Genomic DNA, 21,377 nt, shown 5'->3' with positions numbered 1-21,377 from the left:
GAGTAGGAAGAAAAAGCTACCCAGTAGCATCATCCCCAGAGGACTTAGCACTATTTAACCTGTCTTGCCCACAGTGGCAAGCTCCATTCCCAGGTCTTATCTTTGACAGGCTCACTCTTGGCAAACAGCATTATCCACAGGGCATTTGTAAAAAATTATCAGGGGCAATTGTTTAACCTTGCAGCTATCCAGTATAGAAGTACAAGTAGGGCTAACAAAAGGCTGACAAAAAGACTTAAAGGAAAAACTGACAAATGAAATATTCATAAGGAGATTTATAAAGTTTAACATAGTCATGGGAATCTAGAAGGCTACACACATATATAGGGCTGTGCACATGCCCAGAATAGACCCTAGAAGGCCCCAGTCTCTCACTCACTACTGACTGAACTTGAGGCTCCATAAAACCAAAAATTGAAGACTAAGGCAGACTTGTAATCTGCTTGAAGTGCATGGTCGATGTGTCTACACACAATGAGCCTATCAGCAAAAGCTGAGAAAAGTACTGGTTCACATAATTTAAGGAAATCTGTGTATAATCATTAGCTGACTACTAAGCCAACCAGAGACTTCATTGCCCTCACATGATAAAAAATAAAGACAAGATAGAATTAGTTGAGGAAAGTCACTAACCAAATGTTAACAACAAGAAACACAATAAACCCTGGGTGGGGAGGGATCTAGTTTCTATAATTACCACATTATATAATTTAAATCTTAATTTGCTCAAAAAATTGCAAGTTACTCCAAGCAAAAGGGAAGTATAGTTATCTATATACTGAGAAAACAAAAAACAGTCAAAGCCATTCTCAAAGAACTCCAGATGTAGGCTTACTGGATAAAGACTTGGACAAAAACTATTATTCATATGTATTCGTATGTTAAAGAACTGAAGAAAACTGTGTTTAAAGAATAAACAGGAAGTACAAGAATGATGCCACCCCAAATCAAGAATATAATAAAAATAAAATTAAAACAGAAGTTGTATTATAACTGAAATAAAATACTCTCCAGATGAGTTCAACAGTAGTAACAGACGAAATAATTGGGGAACATAAATACAGATCAATTGAGATTATCCAGTCTGAAAAACCAAAAGAGTTATAAAAGTAGCATAAATGTTAGAGAATTGAAGTCATTTGACATATGGTCTCTAACCACATGCAATAAAATAAAAGTCATTAACAGAAGGAAACAGAAAATTCACAAATATGTGGAAAATAAATAACACACTCCTAAATGAGACATGAGTCAAAAAAAATCACAGTGGAAGTTAGAAAATACCTTGAGATGAATGAAAATGAAAATACAAAATATAAATTCTTATGGGATACAGATAAGTCTATTCTGAGGGAAATTTAGAATTGTAAACATAATGTATATTTTTTTAAGATTTATTTGAGAGAAAGAGGGCGCACAAGCAGGGGGAGCAGCAGAGGGAGAGGCAGGCTCCCCACTGAGCATGGAGCCTGATGCAGGTCTCGATCCCAGGACCCTGGGACCATGACCCAAGTCGAAAGCAGACGTTTAACCGACTGAGCCACCCAGGCGCCCCTAAACGTATATTTAAAAAGGAAGGAAGATGTTACATTAATAACCTACCATCTTAAGAAACAACAAAATGAAGAACAAATTAGGGGCTTCTGGGTGGCTCAGTTGGTTAGATGACCAATTCTTGGTTTCGGCTCAGGTCATGATCTCAGGGTCATGGGATCGAGCCCCGTGTTGGGCTCTGTACTCAGTGAGGACTAGTTCTGTCCCTCTGCTCTTCCCCTGCTCGCTCGCTCTGTCTCTCAAAGAAATAAATAAAAATAAAAACACTATAAAAAGAACAAATCAAAAGGCAAGCAGAAGGAAAGAAATTTAAAAAGACGAGATCAGATATAAATGAAATAAGACAACAACAGTAGAGAAAATCAATATATACAAAAGCTGATTCTTTAAAGAGATGAGCAATTGACAGATTTTTGGCTATTCTTACCAAAAATAAGAGAAAAATATCAAATTACAAAAAATCTGGAATGAAAGAAAAGGCATTACTCTAAGCCTTATAGAAATGAAAAGAAATTGCAATACTGAGAACAATTGCATGCAAATAAATTAGAAAACTAAAGAGACTTGTCAGATTCGTAGAAAGACACAAACTACTTAATCTCAACTCAAAATTAGAAAATCTGAATAGAACTAAAACAAGTAAAATAATTAAACATGTAATCAAAACACTTTCCATAAACAAAAGCCTGGGACCAGATGGCTACACTGGTGAATTCTCTCAAACATTTAAGGAAGATTCAAAAATCATTCAAAAACTCTTAAAAAAATAGAAGTGTAGAGAACACTTTCCATTCATTCTGTGAGAGTCAGTATTAGCCAGATACCAAAACCAAGCAAAGATAACACAAGAAAATGAAACTGTAGACCAATATCTCTTATAAGTATAGACACAAAAATCTTCAGTACTAATGCTAGCAAACCGAATTCAGCAACACATAAAATGCCATGGCCAAGGAGGATTTATCTCAGGAATGCAAAGTTTGCTCAAAATGTGATATTCAATCAATGTAATTAATACACCATATTAGTATAATAAGGGGCAAACCACATGATTACCTCCATAGATATAGAAGAAAAAAATGGGTAAATGCCAACACCCTTTTGTGATAAAAATCTCTCAATTGTGAATAAAAGAGAATTTCCTCAACCTAATAAAAGCTATAGATGAAAAACCCACACTAACATATTTAGTGGTAAAGACTAGATGCTTTCTCCCTAAGATCAGGAACAACAACAAAAAAAAAATCTGCAGTTGCCACTTTTATTCAACATTTTTTCAGAAATTCTATCTAGGGTATTTGGCAAGAAAAAGAAATAAAAGGAGTACAGATAAGAAAGGAAGAAGTGAAAATATCTCTATTTTCAGAAGACACTATCTTCTATAGAAAAAAACGAATGCACAAAAATGTAATTGGAATTCAGTATGTTCAGCATAGTTGCAGGATCAATGTACAAGAAAAGTTGTATTCTTATATGCTAAAAATGGGAATGCAAAAATGAGATTAAGAAATTAAGAACAATTCCATTTACAAAAAAAATCAAACCTTAAATGATTTAGGAATAAATTTGACACAATAATCACAAAACTCGTACACTGAAAAGCATCATTGAAAGAAATTAAAGGAGATATAAATAAATGGACAAACCTCCCATGTTCATGGATTAGAAACTTAATAGTGATAAAATAGCAAACTTCCTAAATTGGTTCATTGATTCAACAACATACTTCTTATCAAAATCTCAGCTGCATTTATTTTGTTGTTGCATAGTCAAGTTGATCCTAAAATTCATGTGAAAATGCAAGAGATTCAGAATAAAATAATCTTGAAAATGAAGGAAAAAGTTGGAGAATTTACAGTGCTTGATTTTAAATGTTACTACAAAGCTACAATAATCAAGATAGTGTGGTAGTCTCACAAGGATAGAAATACAGATCAATGGAGGAAATTACTGTAGAATGAACTTCAGACAATCAAAATAGAGACTTTGACGTAAGGGCTGGTGGTGAGCATCAAACATATGCTTACCTATAGAGCCGTGATTAAATTTGGCTTTATAGAAAGGGAATCTGCTATAATGGCCATATGCCATATGTACTAAGTACACTATAGATAAGGAACACCAAACAAAAGGGAGAATAAGGATAGCACAGGCAAAACACTATTTCTATTTTCTACCAGTAGTAATGAGCAGTGACAGCAACAGTATTGTTTTCTCTGTAAGACAGGATAGATAGCAAATGAGTAACTATGACATACTTTAATTATGCCATCACCTGTGTTCTTGAAAACCAGAATTTTTGGAGTGGAAAAAAAGAAGATACAGATGTAATACAAATCATTGTGGATGGGGGGAGGAGATATAGATGTAATATAAAAGATTAAGTAAACAACCAGGAGTCCCAAATTTGAATCAGCATGGCAAATTTTATCAGCTCTCTCTACATCTCTCCTTTTTAACTTTTCCACTGAGAAGGCCTAGAAACAACCACCAATCAAATAGTGAACCATGCTAGTGAAAAGATTTGGTCTTGCTGGACCAAAGTTTCTAAAGTTAATTTTGCAACTATAAAATATATGGCTGCTTGGGGCACTGGGTGGCTCAGTTGGTTAAGCGACTGCCTTCGGCTCAGGTCATGATCCTGGAGTCCCGGGATCGAGTCCCGCATCGGGCTCCCTGCTCAGCAGGGAGTCTGCTTCTCCCTCTGACCCTCCTCCCTCTCATGCTCTCTGTCTCTCATTGTCTCTCTCTCAAATAAATAAAATCTTAAGAAAAATTTTAAAATAAACAAAAAATATATGGCTGCTTATTCACTTTCAGTTTCTAAACCTTGTGGCTAATACTAACTCAAAACTATGAAAGGAAGGGAAAATGAGGAAAGATAGTTCCAGTTTAGCTAAACTGGCATGGTGCAAATCCACCACATACAATGTCTATTTATGCATTAGTGGGTGACAAGATTATAAAAAATCGTAAGGAAGTAATTGATAAAAGAGTCAGGATAGAGTTTATTTGTAGAAGAGGGGAGGGCACTGTGATTGAAATAGGGTAAAAGACTTTCTAGAGTGGATAGCAAAGTTCTCTCTTGACAGGTGGTCATTACAGGGTATTCACCTTATAATATTATTTGGTAGTCCATACAGTGGTTTTGAATGGTTTTATGTATCTGTGTTTTATTTTACAATAACGTGATTAAAAAAAGATGAATTTCTTTTTGAGGTGTCAGTGGGATATTCAAAGAGACAGTGGTATAGTGTATTTATGTTTGGAGTTCAGGAATGAGATTAGAGTTTGAATATAGATTTTTGTTTTTTTTTCATAGTGTGGAGTTATAGGAAGGTGAGAAGTATAAAAAGAGAATACAGCTAAGACTAGAGCCATGAAGCAGGAAAAGGGAGGTAACTAGGAATAATATTGAAAAAAAAAAAAAAAGAAAACAGCGGAAGATGCTATTTAGTGATCTATACACCAACTAGTTACTGTTATATGAAATGTTATATGGAAGTGTTTTCTGAAATAATTGTTCTCATTGTCAGGGTGAATACACAGAGTAAAGAAACAGACATATGCCAGTAGGCTTTCTAGAAGCTAACAAGCTCTTCTTGCTCTAAACATTTATAACAAGTCAAGTCCTTAGAAAAACTGTTGGAAATGATCTTTTGTTTTCCTTAGGGTGTCAAACCTGATATTTTGGTACAGCTTTCATTACTCTTATAATATTCCCAGTTTCTATAATTCATCACTTTTGTTTTATGGATCTGCTAAGGATGAGAAGTTGTGGCATGAAAATTTGGCTGTTTTTTCTTAGTTTTTCTGTGCCTAGAAAGGTTTTGTATTTTATTTTATTTTATTATTTATTTTATTTTATTTTATTTCAATTTTATAATTTGGATTACCAAACATGGGGCTTGAACTCATAACCCTAAGATCAAGACCTGAGCTGACATCAAGAGTCGGATGCTTAACTGACTGAGCCACCCAGGTGCCCCTAGAATGGTATTTATTTTAAAATGACTACTTTTAAATTTTAGTTCATTCATTCTTAAATAATGTGTTATTTATCATCTTAGGCCTTTTTTATTTTCTTAAGTGCTCATGGCAGTAATTCCATTAGATTTCCTGTAAAGCAATATAGTAAATTTCATTCTTGGTATAAACAATACTTTGAATATGTATACTTTAATCTCTTTATAGTTGAGCAATTTATTTTATTATAATCAAATGTTTAGTTTAAAAATCTGAAAAGCATCAGAGTTAAGTAAAACATCTACCAGATCTAAAAATAATTTTCATATTTGGTAAGTCTTGGTGGAACACTTGAAATAAAACCGAAGTGCTCTTAAGTATATCCTGCATGCGTTTTCAAAAATTTCATAGGTTTGATGGTTCTAAGAATGATAAAGAGAGTATAAGCCGTAGGATTGGATAAAACCAGAGCCCAGACTGCCTTTTACAGCCACGATAGCCCATTAGAGATATTTATACCTTAATTCAGGTGGGATTTCCTTATTATCATGGACTGTAATAAAAAACAATGACAAATCTTTGAATGAATATTTGGTATTCCTTAAAACACAAGACAAAAACAGCTACTTCCCTGAATGGATTGGTTTACATCATAGCAATTATAGTAAACCAGTGTCTTACATGATAAGAAAGCAGGACTGAGGCATTATTTTATATATATATATAATATATATATATTCATCAATATATACTATACTCTTAAACAGCACATAAGAAAAAGAAATCTGTTATCAAACCTCTTTTGAAAGGATTTTTCCACTCTTCTGTATTTTAAAAACTAATTATCAGAGTCAACTACATATTTTCTCATCCTTAGAAAAGACATGACAAGAAGTGAAGAGGTATTGTCCTAGTGCTACTTGAAGTCTGCCATCTGGTATGGATTGAGATGAATTGTAATGTGAACTCATTTAATATATCCTCATCTTATCTAAAGCATGAACTTCAAAGTCATACAGTGCCATCATTTTGGTCATCAAAATGATAAGATTCCAAGTACTAGTTTTCCATTAAAATGAATAGTTACACATTAAAATTCAAAATTAAATCTGTAAGTGTTTTTAAATTTTAAAAAATCTGTAATTTTCAAGGGAGACAAATAAGACATTCAAATGTAAAGACTTCTCCAAAACCACATGGTAGTTGATTTTTGAACTGGTTTTAGAATGCTGATTACCTAAACACCAATTCTGGGCTTCTCTCACAATCTCTGGAGAATGTTTTCTGCTCTGAAACATAGAGTTTGGTGGGGATATTTTGGCTTATTTATATTATGAAAGTGACAGGATAGACTTTTTGAATCTATTGTATTCTCTTTTTTTTATGTTATGTTAATCACCATACATTACATCATTAGTTTTTGATGTAGTGTTCCATGACTCATTGTTTGCATATAACACCCAGTGCTCCATGCAGAACGTGCCCTCTTTAATACCCAGCACCAGGCTAACCCATCCCCCCACCCCCCTCCCCTCTAGAACCCTCAGTTTATTTCTCAGAGTCCATAGTCTCTCATGGTTCATCTCCCCCTCCGATTTCCCCCCTTTCTGAATCTATTGTATTCTATTGAATTTAAATTTGATAGATTGTTTGAATGTCTTCAGAAGTAACTGAATCAACTTATTACTGGTGTTTTTGTTTTTGTACAGAGCAAAACAATTGTATTCATTCAGTAAACATTTATCTAATTTTCTATCTGCTAAATACAGTGCTACATCATGTAGATATGAAGTTGAAGAAAAGTGAGACCCTTTCCTTAGAGTGAATTCCTGTTTTCCCTGAGAGATTTTGAAATGTTAGTGTAATATAAAATACAGAGGTCATAATGCTTTCATCAAGTATTCTAATTCTCCTTTCATCCACTTTTCTCCTCCCTTGAATGTGCGTATTTCCAGGGCCTCATTTGGCTGGTAAAGTATAAGCAGAAATTTAGGTCGCTTCTAAGCAGAAGCTTTATTGCTCCTTTGTGACTGCCACATTTTCTTTTTCTTGGCTTGAATATCATAGAAACAAAAACAGAACCTTCTCAGTTGGAGTAGAGCCCTGAGAGGAAAAAAAAAAAAATTGTTTTTAAAAGCTACTGAAATAGTGGGGATTATTTGTTATATAGCATAACCAAACCTATTCTGGCTGATATACACCGTGTTAAGTATTGTCAAGGTCCTAGCAGGTTTCAGGTGGCACTCTCAAAGTGGGAATTTAAGAAAATTTTAAGAAAGGAACCATTTACAATAATGAAATCAAGATGTAAGGAATTACCAGTAATGGTACAGTAGGCCAGGGCTAAAATATCTTCATCATCAATATTCTCAGACCTGAAAACACAAGCAAAGGGGTTACCAGGACTTGAAGAAAAAAAAAAGAATGTGTTCTTTGGATGCATCCATATCAGTGTACCTCTACAAGGGAACAAAGACATTTAATGCCCCAACCTCAGTCTCTTCCCTTCCTCATACGTGCACCCAATTGGAAGTGGTAGAATAGAGGTCAGCTTCCCAATATGTACAGTACATACATGAATTTGGAAGAGAATTTGAAAGATATTCAACACAAAACAAAAATTGACCCATGTACAGAATATTATAGAAACACATGAGATAATACATAGCATTAAATAGTCAAAACATGAGGGTTTTCAAGAAAGTTCTGGAGGAATACAACTTGAACTGAATCTTACAGACATGAAAGAATTACTTTAGACAATTTTTAAGGTCTTCTAATCCAGATATTAGATGAGAGCCCAAGCAAGTACAGTATTTGCAGAAATAGAATAATGATTTAATATCAGGCCTAGGATAATGAAATGATAAAGCTGAAGATAATGCAGTGGCCAGAACAAGGAAGGCTTTATATATTATATTGAATAATTTTGACTTTACCCAGAAGACCAAAATCTGAAGGATTTAAAAACAGTGACATAATCAGATTTGTAATTAAAAACAATATGGCAGTAATAGTAATAGCTTACATTATCGGATGATTACAATATGCCACATCATGTTTTGAACACAAAATTCCCATGAGGCAGATACTATTATTGTCCCTATTGGGGGAATACTGAAACAGAAAATGGTTATTCTAGATGACATAATAGTAAGTAAATGGAGTGGAGATTTGAAACTAGATCTCTGAAAATAAATGAGTATGAGTGCAAGACTGAGGGCAGGAAACCATTTACAAAACTATAGAAGTTATTCAGATAAGGAACAATACCAGAGAGATCATGATAATAATGAAGAGAAGAACCATTCCAAAGTTTAAACCTGTTGGATAGGTGTTTGACTAGCTATGCAGAATGAAGGGGAAAAAGATGTCAACCACATCCCACCATATTCCTAACTGAAAACAGCCAATTTAAACTTTTGACAGTTACACAACTGGCATTTTCACTTTGAGCAAAACTATTTAAAATTAGCACAGTATATGTAGATTCACAGATGTTATTAACATACGTATATATTTGTATATATATATATATTTTTTTTTTTGGATTGTTGAATTTATTTCAGATCTCTATACTAAAAAAGCAAAAACAGTTTAATATTGAAAATATTGTCTCTTAAGGCTTGAAAATTAAAAAGTAAGTGAAAAACAACAGGAGAGTTAAATTTGGAGTTAGCTCAGTCATTAAATTCATAAAGCTAGGGTAAATGTTACTGGGCCTTTGTGATACCTACCTAAATAGATCTGTGTCATCTGAGTATTTAAAAAGCTGATTAAAACAGCTACTATAGTTTCTTAACTCCATCACCATCTCACTAATTTTGTAGGACAAACCTATTTTTATCTTCATTAAATGCTTAACTAGCTTTTATCTTCCTCTAAGGTAATCTAGGATATTTTTGGTTGTGGTAAAATTTAGATGAGTTGTAAATGAATAATTTAAAGAGTTTTAACTTTAACTAAAGTCTTTCTTTTTTCTCTTCTTTTTCCTATATATCTTGGCATGTAAACTGATTACATAAAGATTGTCTAAGGATTTATTCTGTGACTGAAAACAATCATTCTTTCCAGTTAATACAGTAGAGAATTTTATCTGCCTCTTACACACACACACACACACAGACATCTTGTACCTCAAATAGGTACTATTTTAAAAGTAAATACAACTTTAAAATTAGAAACTATCAGTGCATATGTTGATCAAAGTGGCATGTTATTATATTAGAAAATACATAACCTCCTAATCAGTGGAACAAAGGCTATGTTATCTTCCTTTAAAGTATAAGAATGTTGCAGAGAAAATTATTATTATTAAGGAAAATTCATATTCATCATATTTAGATCTGTGAAAGCATTAATGGAAAGAATAAGGCATAAATTATTAGTCACATGTATAAGCTGAAGGGACTAGGTATTTTAGCATATATATTAGTTATCTATTGTTACATTAAAAAAGTGCCATAAAAACTAGCCACACAAAACAAACTTTTACCTCACACTTTTACCTCACAAAAATAGGGGAGGTTTAACTGACTTAGGGTCTGTCATGAGTTTGCAGTTCTAGCAGTTAGCTAAGGCTGCAATCAACTGAAGGATAATCTATTTCCAAGATCACTGATGAGCTGTTGATAGTAGCCTTCATTACTGCATTCTACTGAAAGCTTGACAAGAGCTGGGTGATCCACTTCCAGTCTTATTCACGTGGCTACATGATTGGAGCCTTCAGTTCCTCACCTTGTGGGGACGTGGTAAATGGCTTTTCCCAGAATGTGTGATCCAAGAAGGAAATGGTGGCGTATATGGAAGCCACAGTATCTTTTATGACCTAATGTTGGAAATAATATACCATTACTTCTGCCGTCTTCTGTTGGTCACATTGAAAAATCTTGATGTGCTGTAGGAAGGGAATATATGAGAGTGTGAATATCAGGAGAATTGAGGGCAATTTTGAAGGTAGGCTGTCGTAATGTGTTATAATGTCTATGTAGTAAACAAAGGAGAACAGGGCAAATTATAGCCAAATAATTCTAAATAAATAAAGAAGAAATAAATTAAAAAGTGGGGTTAAGCCAGTAGATTAAGGCTCAGTGTAGATATAAAACAAAAATAAAAATGAAAAAATAGTTATTCAAGTTACAGAACAGGAGATTTTCTGAAGAGGATTTAGAAAATAAGGAATAGAAGATGATTAATGATAGCATTTTATAAAAACTGAGATATAATCACATAACATGAAATTCACCCTTTTAAAGTGTATAATTCAAATTTTAATATATCCATAGATATACAACCATAAACATTATCTAAATTTAGAACATTTTTATCACTCAAAAAAATAAATAAATCCTATTAGTAGTCACTGTCTGTTTTGTCATAACCCCAGCTCTGGCATCCTCTTACCTACTTTCTATCTGTGTGGACTTGCCTGTTCTGGACATTTCATATTAATTAGTAATTAGTAGACTTCATATAACATGTGGTCTTTATGCCACATTTTGATCATTTGATGAATATTTGTTTTTTTCCCACTTCTTGGCTACTATGAATAATGCTGCTATGAATATGTGTGTATAAATACTTTTGGGGATATGTTTCATTTCTCTTGAATATATACCTATGAGTGGAATTGTGGGCTATATGGTAATCGTATTTAGCACCCTGAAGAATTGTCAAACTGTTTTCCAAAGTGGCTGCACCGTTTTACTTCTCTATCAATAGTGAATGGAGGTTGCAATTACTCAACTTGCCATTGTTGGAGGTGTACAGAAATACAATTGATTATTACATATTGATCGCACATCCTGCATGTGTGCTGGACTTATTTATTAGTTCTAGTAGTATTTGTTTGGAGGTTTTCTTTGCATATGAATTCCTTAGGTTTTTCTATATAAAAGATCATGTCATTTGCAAATACTGTTTTCCTTCTTTTCAAACTGGAATCCTGACAAGAACCTCAAGTACAATGTTGACTAGAAGTGGTGAAAGCTGATTTTAGTGGAGATGGATTCAGTCAACATAAAATGTGATGTTATTCTAAGTATTATTAAGACTTTTTTAGAAAAATTTTAAATTGTCAGCAAAGCTAAGGGGAAGGTACAGAGATTTCCTATATACCTCTGAACCTTTATATGCATAGCTTCCACCAGTATGAACATCACTCAACAGAGGGTATATTTGTTACAACTGATGAATCTACATTGACACATCATAATCACTCAAAGGCCATAGTTTGCATTATTGTTCACTCGGTGTTGTACATTTTGTGGGTTTGAAAAAATGAATAATCACATGTATCCATCATTATGGTATCATGCATAGCATTATCACTGCCCTAAACATCTCCTGTGTTCTGCCTATTCATCCCTCCTACACCTCAACCCCTAGCAACCACTGATCTTTTTATTATCTCTGTAGTTTTGCCTATTCTGAAATGTTTTTTTTTTTAAGATTTTATTTATTTTAGAGAGAGAGCAGGGGGAAAGGGCAGAGGGAGAGGGAGAGAGGGGATCTCAAGCAGACTTCCCACTGAGTGTGGAGCCCATCACAAGGCTCAGTCTCACCACCCTGAGATCATGACCTGAGCCAAAATCAAGAGTCAGATGCTCAACCGACTGAGCCACCCAGGTGCCACTGACTTTTCCAAAATCTTATATAGTTGGAATCATATGGTATGTAGTCTTCTTAGATTAGCTTCTTTTACTTAGTAATAATGCATTTCAGGTCCCGCCATATATTTTCATAGCTCAAGAGTTCATGTCTTTTTAGCACTAAATAATATTCCCTTGTCTGAATGTACTACTGTTTATTTATCCATTCATCTACTAGAGAATTGTCTTAAAAAGGAGGGGGGAGGTACCTGGGTGGCTCATTTGGTTAAGCCTCCAATTCTCAGTTTTGGCTCAGGTTATGATCTCAGAGTTGTGAGATGGAGCCCCATGTTAGGCTCTGCACTGGGTGCGGAACCTGCTTAAGATTCTCTCCCTCTCCCTCTGCCCCTCCTCCCCCTCAAAAAAATAAAAAGAATTCTCTTATATGCTTTCAAATTTGAACAATTATGAATAAATCTGCTGTAAACATTGTGTCTAGGATTTTGTGTGGACATAAGTTTTCAGCTTCTTTGGGTAAATACCAAGGAGCGCATTTTCTGAATCATATGGTAAAAATACGTGTAGTTCTCCAAGAAACCACAAAAAATTGCCTTCCAAAGTAGCTTTCTCATTTTGAATTTTCACCAAAAATGAATGAGAGTTGCACATCTTTCCCAGAATATGCTTTTGTCAATGATCTAGAATTTGACCATTCCAGTACATGCATAGTGGTATCTCATTGTTATTTTAATGTTCATTTTCCTGATGACATTGTGTATGGAGCTTCTTATCATATGCATAACATATCTTTGAAGAGGTATCTGTTAAGGTCTTTGGCCCAGTTTTCATAGGTTGTTTATTTTCTTACTGTTTAGTTTTAAGAATTCTCTGTATATTTTGCATAACAGTCCTTTATCAAATGTGTCTTTTGAGAGTATTTCCTCCACGTCTGTGGCTTGTCTTCTTATTCTCTTGACTTTGCTTTTTTATTTTAATGAAGTCCAGCTTATCAATACTTTCTTTCATGGATTATCTATTGTGTTGCTAATAATCACACTATCTTGAATGCTATAGCTTTAGAGTAAGCCTTGAAGTTAAGAAATGTCAGTTATCCAGCTTTGTTATTTGTCTTCAGTACTGTGTTGACTGTTCTGCATCTTTTGCCTCTCTATATAAATTTTAGAATCAGTTTGTCAATATACACCAAAAAACCTTTGGGATCTTGATTGAGATTGAGTTGAATATTTCAGTCAAGTTGGAAAGAACTGATATCTTGACAATACTGAGTATTTTTGTCCATGAACATAAATTATCTCTTCATTTATTTAATTATTCTTTGACTTCATTCATCAGAGGTCCAGATTCACATAACTAAGTTAAGATGATCCACTTAAAAAGAAGTATTACTCCATTTACTAAATTATTACTGTTTTTCATAAGATTATCATACAGGCTCAAAGAATTGAAATTTGAGATTAAAAGTCATGAAAGTCCCTATATATGTTAGGCAGTTCTGTTCTTAGTTTTCTAGACAGGATATTATCAGTCCTTTTTAGACATACCTAGAATATTCTGACCCCAAATACATTTTATAATACATAATACTATGTGAAGTTATACTTTAGGGTATTCCATGCAATTATGCAATGCCTGCAGTTCTCAGAAGACATTGATATTGTAAACATCATGAACAGAACAGTGAAACACTGAAGCAAATATTTTTCTGAAATTTTATTTTTTTTATTTGAAAACTAAAACTTAGAGGAGCTGCCTGTGTGCTGGGCATCCTTTTCCCACATTCACATGTCCCAAGGGTTGGATGGAGGGTTTCTCCTTGCTTGTGCAGTGGCAGAAGAGCAGAGTACAAACTGCAGAGAACTTAAGTCATGGCAAGACAGGCATTTAGGAAGTTTCTTCCTCTCTTTGACCAAGTTGCAGTTGAAAGGAGTACAGGCAAAACTGTCACCAAAGGAGGCATTATGCTTCTAGAAAAATCTCAAGGAAAAGTATTGCAAGCAATAGTAGTAGCTATTGGATCAGGCTCTAAAGGAAAAGATGGAGAGATTCAACCAGTTATCGTGAAAGTTGGAGATTAAGTTCTTCTCCCAGAATATGGAGGCACCAAAGTAGTTTTAGACGCAAGAAGTATTTCTCATTCAGAGATGGTGACATTCTTGTAGAATGTGTGATTGAAATAAATCACTATTGAAATGGCATCATGTGAAGCTGCCCATTCCACTGCAATTTTGAAATTGTTTGTTATGTAATAATTTCCAAGTCTCTCATATAATTAATGATATCCAAACTAATGCTATCCAATGTCTGTAAAATTTAGGTTCAGTGCAGTGATATAAACATTACCAAATAAAAATACATAAATGAGAAAAAAAATTAAAACTTAGAGAAAAGTTGTAAGCACAAGTATGGCAACAAAAAACACTTATAAAACATTTGGTCCAGGTTCATATTATCAACGTTTTACCACCCATGCTTTATCATTGCTCTATTTACCTATCTAACCCTTTCTTTCTTTCCCTATCTCTCACCTATCTAATTATCTCTAATTTGCATATATCATTGCCCTATCTCTAAAGACCTCAATGTGTTTTTCATGAGAATAAGGATATAATTATATATAACTAAAATATAATTAATTTCTGACTTCAGTAAATTTATCATTGAGATAAAATACTTATCTAATCTACAGTTTTTATTTCAAACTTGTCAGTCAAACCAGTGTGCTTTATTACATTATTTTCCCCTCCAGCTCGGGATTCTAACTAGAATTGGGTCTTGTATTTAGTTGTCATATTTTTTTAATCTCCTTTAATCTAAATCATTTCCACATTATTTGTCTTTTATGTCATTGACATTCTTGAAGAAGACTTTTTTTTTTAATTTTTGATAAAATAGTTATTTCAGGTCAGTTAACATTTTTTCATAAGTAGTAGATTCCATTTACACATTTCTAGTGAGAATATTATATAGTTGCTGTTATGCTTTCCTCAGGTATCACATCTGGAAGCACACAATTTCCACTTAGTCTTAATTGATGATCCTAATTTTGATCACTTAGTCAAAATTGTTGTCTGATTTCTCCACTGTACATTACTATTTCTGATGTTGCAATTACAAAACAATCTGTGAGTACAGGCATACCTCAGAGATACTGCGTGTTTAGTTCCAGACTACCACAATAAAGTGAATATTGCAATAAAGCAAGTCAGATGAATTTTTTGGTTTCCCAGTGCATAAAAAAAATTATGTTTACACTGTACTATAGTCTACTAAGTGTGCAATAGCACTATGTCTAAAAAATGTACAGACCTTAATTAAAAATACTTTATTACTAAAAAATGTTCACCATCATCTGAGTTTCAGCGAGTTACAGTCTTGTTGCTAATGGAGGGTTTTGCCTCTGTGTTGATGGCTGTTGACTTGTTAAGGTGGTGGTCGGTGAAGGTTGGGGTGCTGGTGGCAGCTGCTTAAAATAAGACAACAATGAAGTTTTCCACATCAGTTGATTTTTCCTTTCACGAATGATTTCTCTGTAGCTTGTGATGCTGTTTGATAGTATTTTAGACACAGTAGAAGTTCTTTCAAACTTAGCATAAATTCTCTCAAACCCTGTCATGTCTTTGTCAACCACGTTTACTTACTATTCTAAAAACTTTGTTGTCATTTCAGCAGTCTCTATGGCATCTTCACCAGGAATAGCTTTCAACTGAAAAAAGCATTTTCTTTGCTCATCCATAAGAAGTGACTCTTGATCCATTTTAATTTTATCATGAGATTACATGATAATTTCAGGCTCCACTTCTAATTCTAGTTCTATTATTTTCACCACATCTGCAGTTACTTCCTCCACTGAAGTCTTGAACCTTCAATTTGTAAAAAACACAAAATCTATGAATGGTAAAAAAGTGAAGCAAAATAAAATGAGGTATATCTGTATATACTTTAAAACCATGCCAGTATTTCACTCCTCATCAAATTTCCCATGAGATTTAGCATCCATTCATGATTGCCAGAACCAGTCTTTAATTGGTGACAATCTTTAAGATGCTGGCAAAATGTTGATTTTACAATTTTAGTACTCTCTCTACATTTCCCAGGTACCACTGACCAATCAGTATCCTATAAACAAGAAGCTTTCCTTTGGCCTATTAATTTTACTTATTTATATCTTTATGTATACATGTATGTATGTATGTATGTATATATGTATATGTGAATGTATTATTAGGCTGTGGGACCTTTTTCAAGCTCCTATGTCCCTATGACACAAACCTATTATTTTTTTAACCCTTCCTTAAATTCTGGCAAAACAAGATATTCGAGACCATACCTACCCTGCCCAGCCCTGAAATTAGCAAATTATCCAAGAAACTCTGGGTTCTTTTTAGTGGAGAATGGCACCAGAAACTAACATCTGGGCAGTAGCTATATTTATTGCTATTAAGGTTTCTTTGCTTCTGATCCTTGCAACAGATAGAAGTACAGAATGATTGCTTGTACATACACATATACCCATAACATTCACAAATTCATACACATATAACATACATGCATGCGTACAAATGTAACAATGAGGATGTCTATATATATCTGTATATATGTATTTTTTTCATTTTGTAATGTAGAATATAAATCTGTGTATTTTATTTAGCACTCATTTTCAAGTTACAATTATGCCAAAACAGTCTGCTTCTAATGAAAGAAACCTTAATATAAACCTAAAAACATGCATATATATTTAGTAGGATCTTCTTCATTTCTAAATAAATTTTATGTCTGATATACATTAACAAAGAATAGCAATATTAGAATTCAGGATATTTATTTTTTTGCATGGAGACTTAATTACAGTACAACACATGCACACAAACCCACAGAGCAATGATGTGTAATAGGTAGTGAGACACACCTAAGCATATTTAAAATGCTTACAAACAGGCCTTTTTTTTTTTTTCTTTTTTTTTTAGGCAACAAAATATTTTCAGTCCTTCTCACCTTCTGACATTCACCTAGCACCATAGATGCAAGGACTTACAGTAAACAGTCTCATACTTAAAATCATAAAGCATATATTGAATAGAATTGTCGAATATATAATATATAATAAATATAATAATATATAATCAATTTACATAGATAACACTAGTTAAAACTGCAACTGAAGAGTCAGTGTTCTTTTTTGCCTTTCCAGACTCCTTATTTGTATTTTCCTTCTTCTACACTGCAAATTCTGGTTCCTGATAACAGAAATGTGTTTATTCGTTTTCTTAGTACAGTAGTGTCAGAATTGCTTTAAGCATACCACTGCAAATAAATAAGCATACTAAAAAGAGAATTCAGGTTTCTTTCTTTTTTTTTAAATAAAGATTTTATTTATTTATTTGATAGACCACAAACAGAACTCCCATTTCTTTATGTATAGATTATTGTTGTTTTTTTTTTTTAAGATTTCATTTATTTGTTTGACAAAGAGAGAGCGAGCACAAGCAGGGGGAGTGGCAGAGGGAGAGGGAGAGGGAGAAGCAGGTTTCCCACCGAGCAGGGGAGCCGGACATGGGGCTCCATCCCAACCCTGGGACCATGACCTGAGCTGAAGGCAGATGCTTAACTGAATGAGCCACCCAGGTGCCCCTTTATGTATAGATTCTAACATAGTTGTATACTTTTTAATATTAGTTATTCTAATGGTTGTGTAGTGCTATCTCATTGAGATTTTAATTTGCAATTCAATAATGATTAACAATATGGAGCATTTTTTAATATACTTACTTGATGTTTGCATCTTCTGTTCAAAAAGTTTTGGTTAAGTAGGTTATCTTAATGAGTTGTAAGGTTTCTTTTATTGTTTAATATTATGTATTTTATTAAAATGATACACACATATTATTTTTCCCATTCTGTAGCTTGTACTTCATTTTCTTAATGATGTCTTTTAAGGACCAATAGCTTTTTAAAAGATTTTATAAAGTTCAGTGTTGCATCTTTTTTCTCCTATGCTTTTTTGTGTGTTATTTAAGAAATCTTAGCCTACTGCAAGTTTATGAAATATTTTTCTAGATATTTTGTGGTTTTAGCTCATTTTTTATTGATTGTCATAAGTAATAATTGACATATTATTTTCCTTTAATCCATTGGGATATCCAGTTTTTCATTATTATTTGTTTCAAAAATATTTCATTTTCCTCTTGTTTTGTCTCAGTAGTTTTTTTTGGAAATTTATTGATCTTATACATGCAGTTCCATTTACTAAAGTCTCTATTTTGTTCCATTAAACAGTAGGTCTGTATTTCACCAATACCATGCTGTCTTGATTACTCCAGCTATGTAGTGATTCTTGGAATCAGGCAGTGTAAAGCTACAACTTTCCATATCTATGCTTCCTAAGGAGATTTTTTTGAGTGGTTGATATGTTCATTATCTTGGTTTTGCCACTGTATACTTATGTCAGAATTTATCAAATTATCAAGTTTAAGTATGTGCATTTCATTGAATGTCAACTGTATCTCAACAAAGGTGTTAAGAAATGTGTTTGTCATAGGAGTAAGAAAGGTAGAGTGGATGCAGATGGCTTAACAGAAAATATCTTTGTCCTTAAAATAACTATATTACAGTTTTAAAAAAATCATCATTTTAAAGGCAAATAAAGTATTGACTTATTTCCCAACCAAATACAATACTTTCTATATCCGGTCTTTAGATTAATAATACTATATTATGACTATTTTGTGTATGATTACAAAACCTGGACATTTCTTGCAGACTTAAGTTTCATCTAATCTGGCGGCACTTCAGCCATTGTGCTGGAACAAGTCAAGGTTGTGTATTCCTGACTTAAAATTTAATTATTCAGTGTTGTTGATTCCTGGATTGCTCTTTACTCACCTTTGCTTTCGGGGCTCTTATTTAATTGACATAAACCTAGAACCCCTTCAGTATTCAACTGCAGCAATTAGAATGGAACAGCTTAATGGAGACAAAGAAGAGATGATAAAATATAAGAACAAAAAGAAGTTCTTTACAGATGTTTTTAAGTTTTGATTTTGTTTTTAATGTTGAGGGATGATTAATAGGTGTGTATTTCTGATAGAATAAGGGCTTATGAAAAGGGACTCTCCAAAACTTAGTTATGTGGTATATTAATCAGGTTCCCATCCTTTCCTACTCCTCCCCCTCTCTTGCCCAATTTTATCCAGCCACAGATAGTCTCTATTTTTAGTTTGAACATGCCAAACTCATTCCCTCTGACAAGAAATCTCTGATATTAAATGCTTTGGTTTAATCCTTATATTTCATTGAGGTCTCAGCTAAATATGTCAAATGTAACCACCTTCAGAAAGAAGCCTACTTTTATTTTTTATTTTTTTCTATTTTTGAGAAGCCTACTTTTTTTTTTTAAGATCTTATTTATTTGACAGAGAGAGACACAGCGAGAGAGGGAACACAAGCAGGGGGAGTGGGAGAGGGAGAAGCAGGCCTCCCACAGAGCAGGGAGGCCGATGCAGGGCTCCATCCCAGGACCCTGGGATCATGACCTGAACTGAAGGTAGATGCTTAATGACTGAGCCACCCAGGTGCCCCAAGAAGCCTACTTTTAATAACCCAATGTAACATAATTCCCAGCATCCAGTATAATTTATTTGTGTATATCTGGAATTATAAGATTATATTTATTAAATAATTAAGTCGTGGCACCTGGATGGCTCAGTCGGTTGGGCGTCTGTCTTTGGCTCAGGTCATGATCCCAGAGTCCCGGGATCGAGCCCCGTGTTGGGCTCCCTGCTTGGCAGGGAGTCTGCTTCTCCCTCTGCCCCTCACCCCACTCATGGTCTCTCTCTCTCTCAAATAAATAAATAAAATCTTTTAAAAATAAATAATTAAGTAATTTATTTTGACACTGTCCACATCCATATTTTTTCAATAGAATGAAAATTCTGTGAGGCAAGGATCTTGCCCAACTTGTTTACCACCTATATGAAGATCCTTGAAGAGTATGTACATAGAGTATCCATTTAATAAATATTGACTAAATGGAATATATGACAATTGAAAATCATGTGGCTTTACTTTCTCTAATATCAGTTTTTCTTATATAAATGGGAAATATTATAATTGTCATGTATATACAAAATGCTTTGTGATGAAAATAGTTAAGATAGCAAAAGCATCCTTTACTGTTGTAAAGGAGTATAATTATTGTGCTATTTATTTCTCTTGAAATGTATAGTTTTCTTACGAAAGTCAGGAAAACTGTGGAAATTGACTCAATATTCTTGCAAATTGAGTATGTATTCTGCTTTTAAGAACATATAATTACTGCTCTTTTTAAGGAGGCACATAGTTTGTAGAAATCAGCATCTAACTAAAGGATTCAAACAAAAAACTCAGAACAGAGAAAGGCTGTAGCTATGTATGTAATTGATTCATTGAACATGAAATTGTTTTATTTTCTCTAATTACTGTTTCATGTAAAAATCTTTCCACTATGTGTATTAAATATATTTGCAGCAGATCTCATGGTTTTTGGTTGCTGATAGTTGTTAAAAATCCCACTTCACCATGTCACACTGATTCTGTCCAGTAGGAGGGCCTTTGCCAATATGGTGGTCTCTGTTTTATGATTTATGTGTTTAAAAATGATCATTTTCATGGGTAGCCTATATGATGAATTTATGAATGAAGGGGACTTATTCACAGCAGGTAGTCTCTGAAAATGAGCCTATAGATTAAAAAACAAAAAATGAATGTTCATTTTTAGAGATCTAGCTAATTTTTAAATGTATAAAAACCTACTATTGCTGGTCAGTAAAATCAGTAAAATCATAAAGATGCTATGCTCAGTCACTTTTCTTGAGAACCTATTAGTTTGATGTCATCACATTGGGATAATACTAGTTATCAGTTTAATACAGCTTGATAAAAGCAGAGCTATATTTAAAGTGAATTTTAGGGATGCCTGGGTGGTTCGGTCTGTTAAGCGTCTGCCTTGGCTCAGGTCATGATCCAGGGTCCTGGATTGAGTCCCGCATCGAGCTCCCTGATCAGCGGGAAGCCTGCTTCTCCCTCTGCCTGCTCTACCTGCCGCTCCCCTTGCCTGTGTGCACTTTCTCTCTCTCTCTGAAAAATAAATAAGATCTTTAAAAAAATAAAAATAAAGTGAATTTTATGTTTGACTATATGCAATATTACGAACAACACAAAAGAAAAGAAGAATGCCTAAACTTTGCCAGGAAGTATACTTTCAGAGAAGTA

At 33.6% G+C, this 21,377-nt stretch overlaps 1 long non-coding RNA gene and 1 pseudogene across 1 annotated transcript in view; both read left to right on the top strand.

Annotated features, from left to right (window-relative positions):
• Positions 1–21,377, top strand: part of LOC144379784 (uncharacterized) — a 164,508-nt gene that overhangs the window by 25,351 nt on the left and 117,780 nt on the right. The window lies entirely within an intron of this gene.
• LOC118544385 (10 kDa heat shock protein, mitochondrial pseudogene) lies at positions 13,997–14,319 on the top strand (annotated as a pseudogene).

Source organism: Halichoerus grypus, chromosome 13 (assembly GCF_964656455.1).
Source record: "Halichoerus grypus chromosome 13, mHalGry1.hap1.1, whole genome shotgun sequence".
In the NCBI taxonomy this organism is placed as follows: domain Eukaryota; kingdom Metazoa; phylum Chordata; class Mammalia; order Carnivora; family Phocidae; genus Halichoerus; species Halichoerus grypus.
This window is presented reverse-complemented; position numbering and strand designations above follow the sequence as displayed.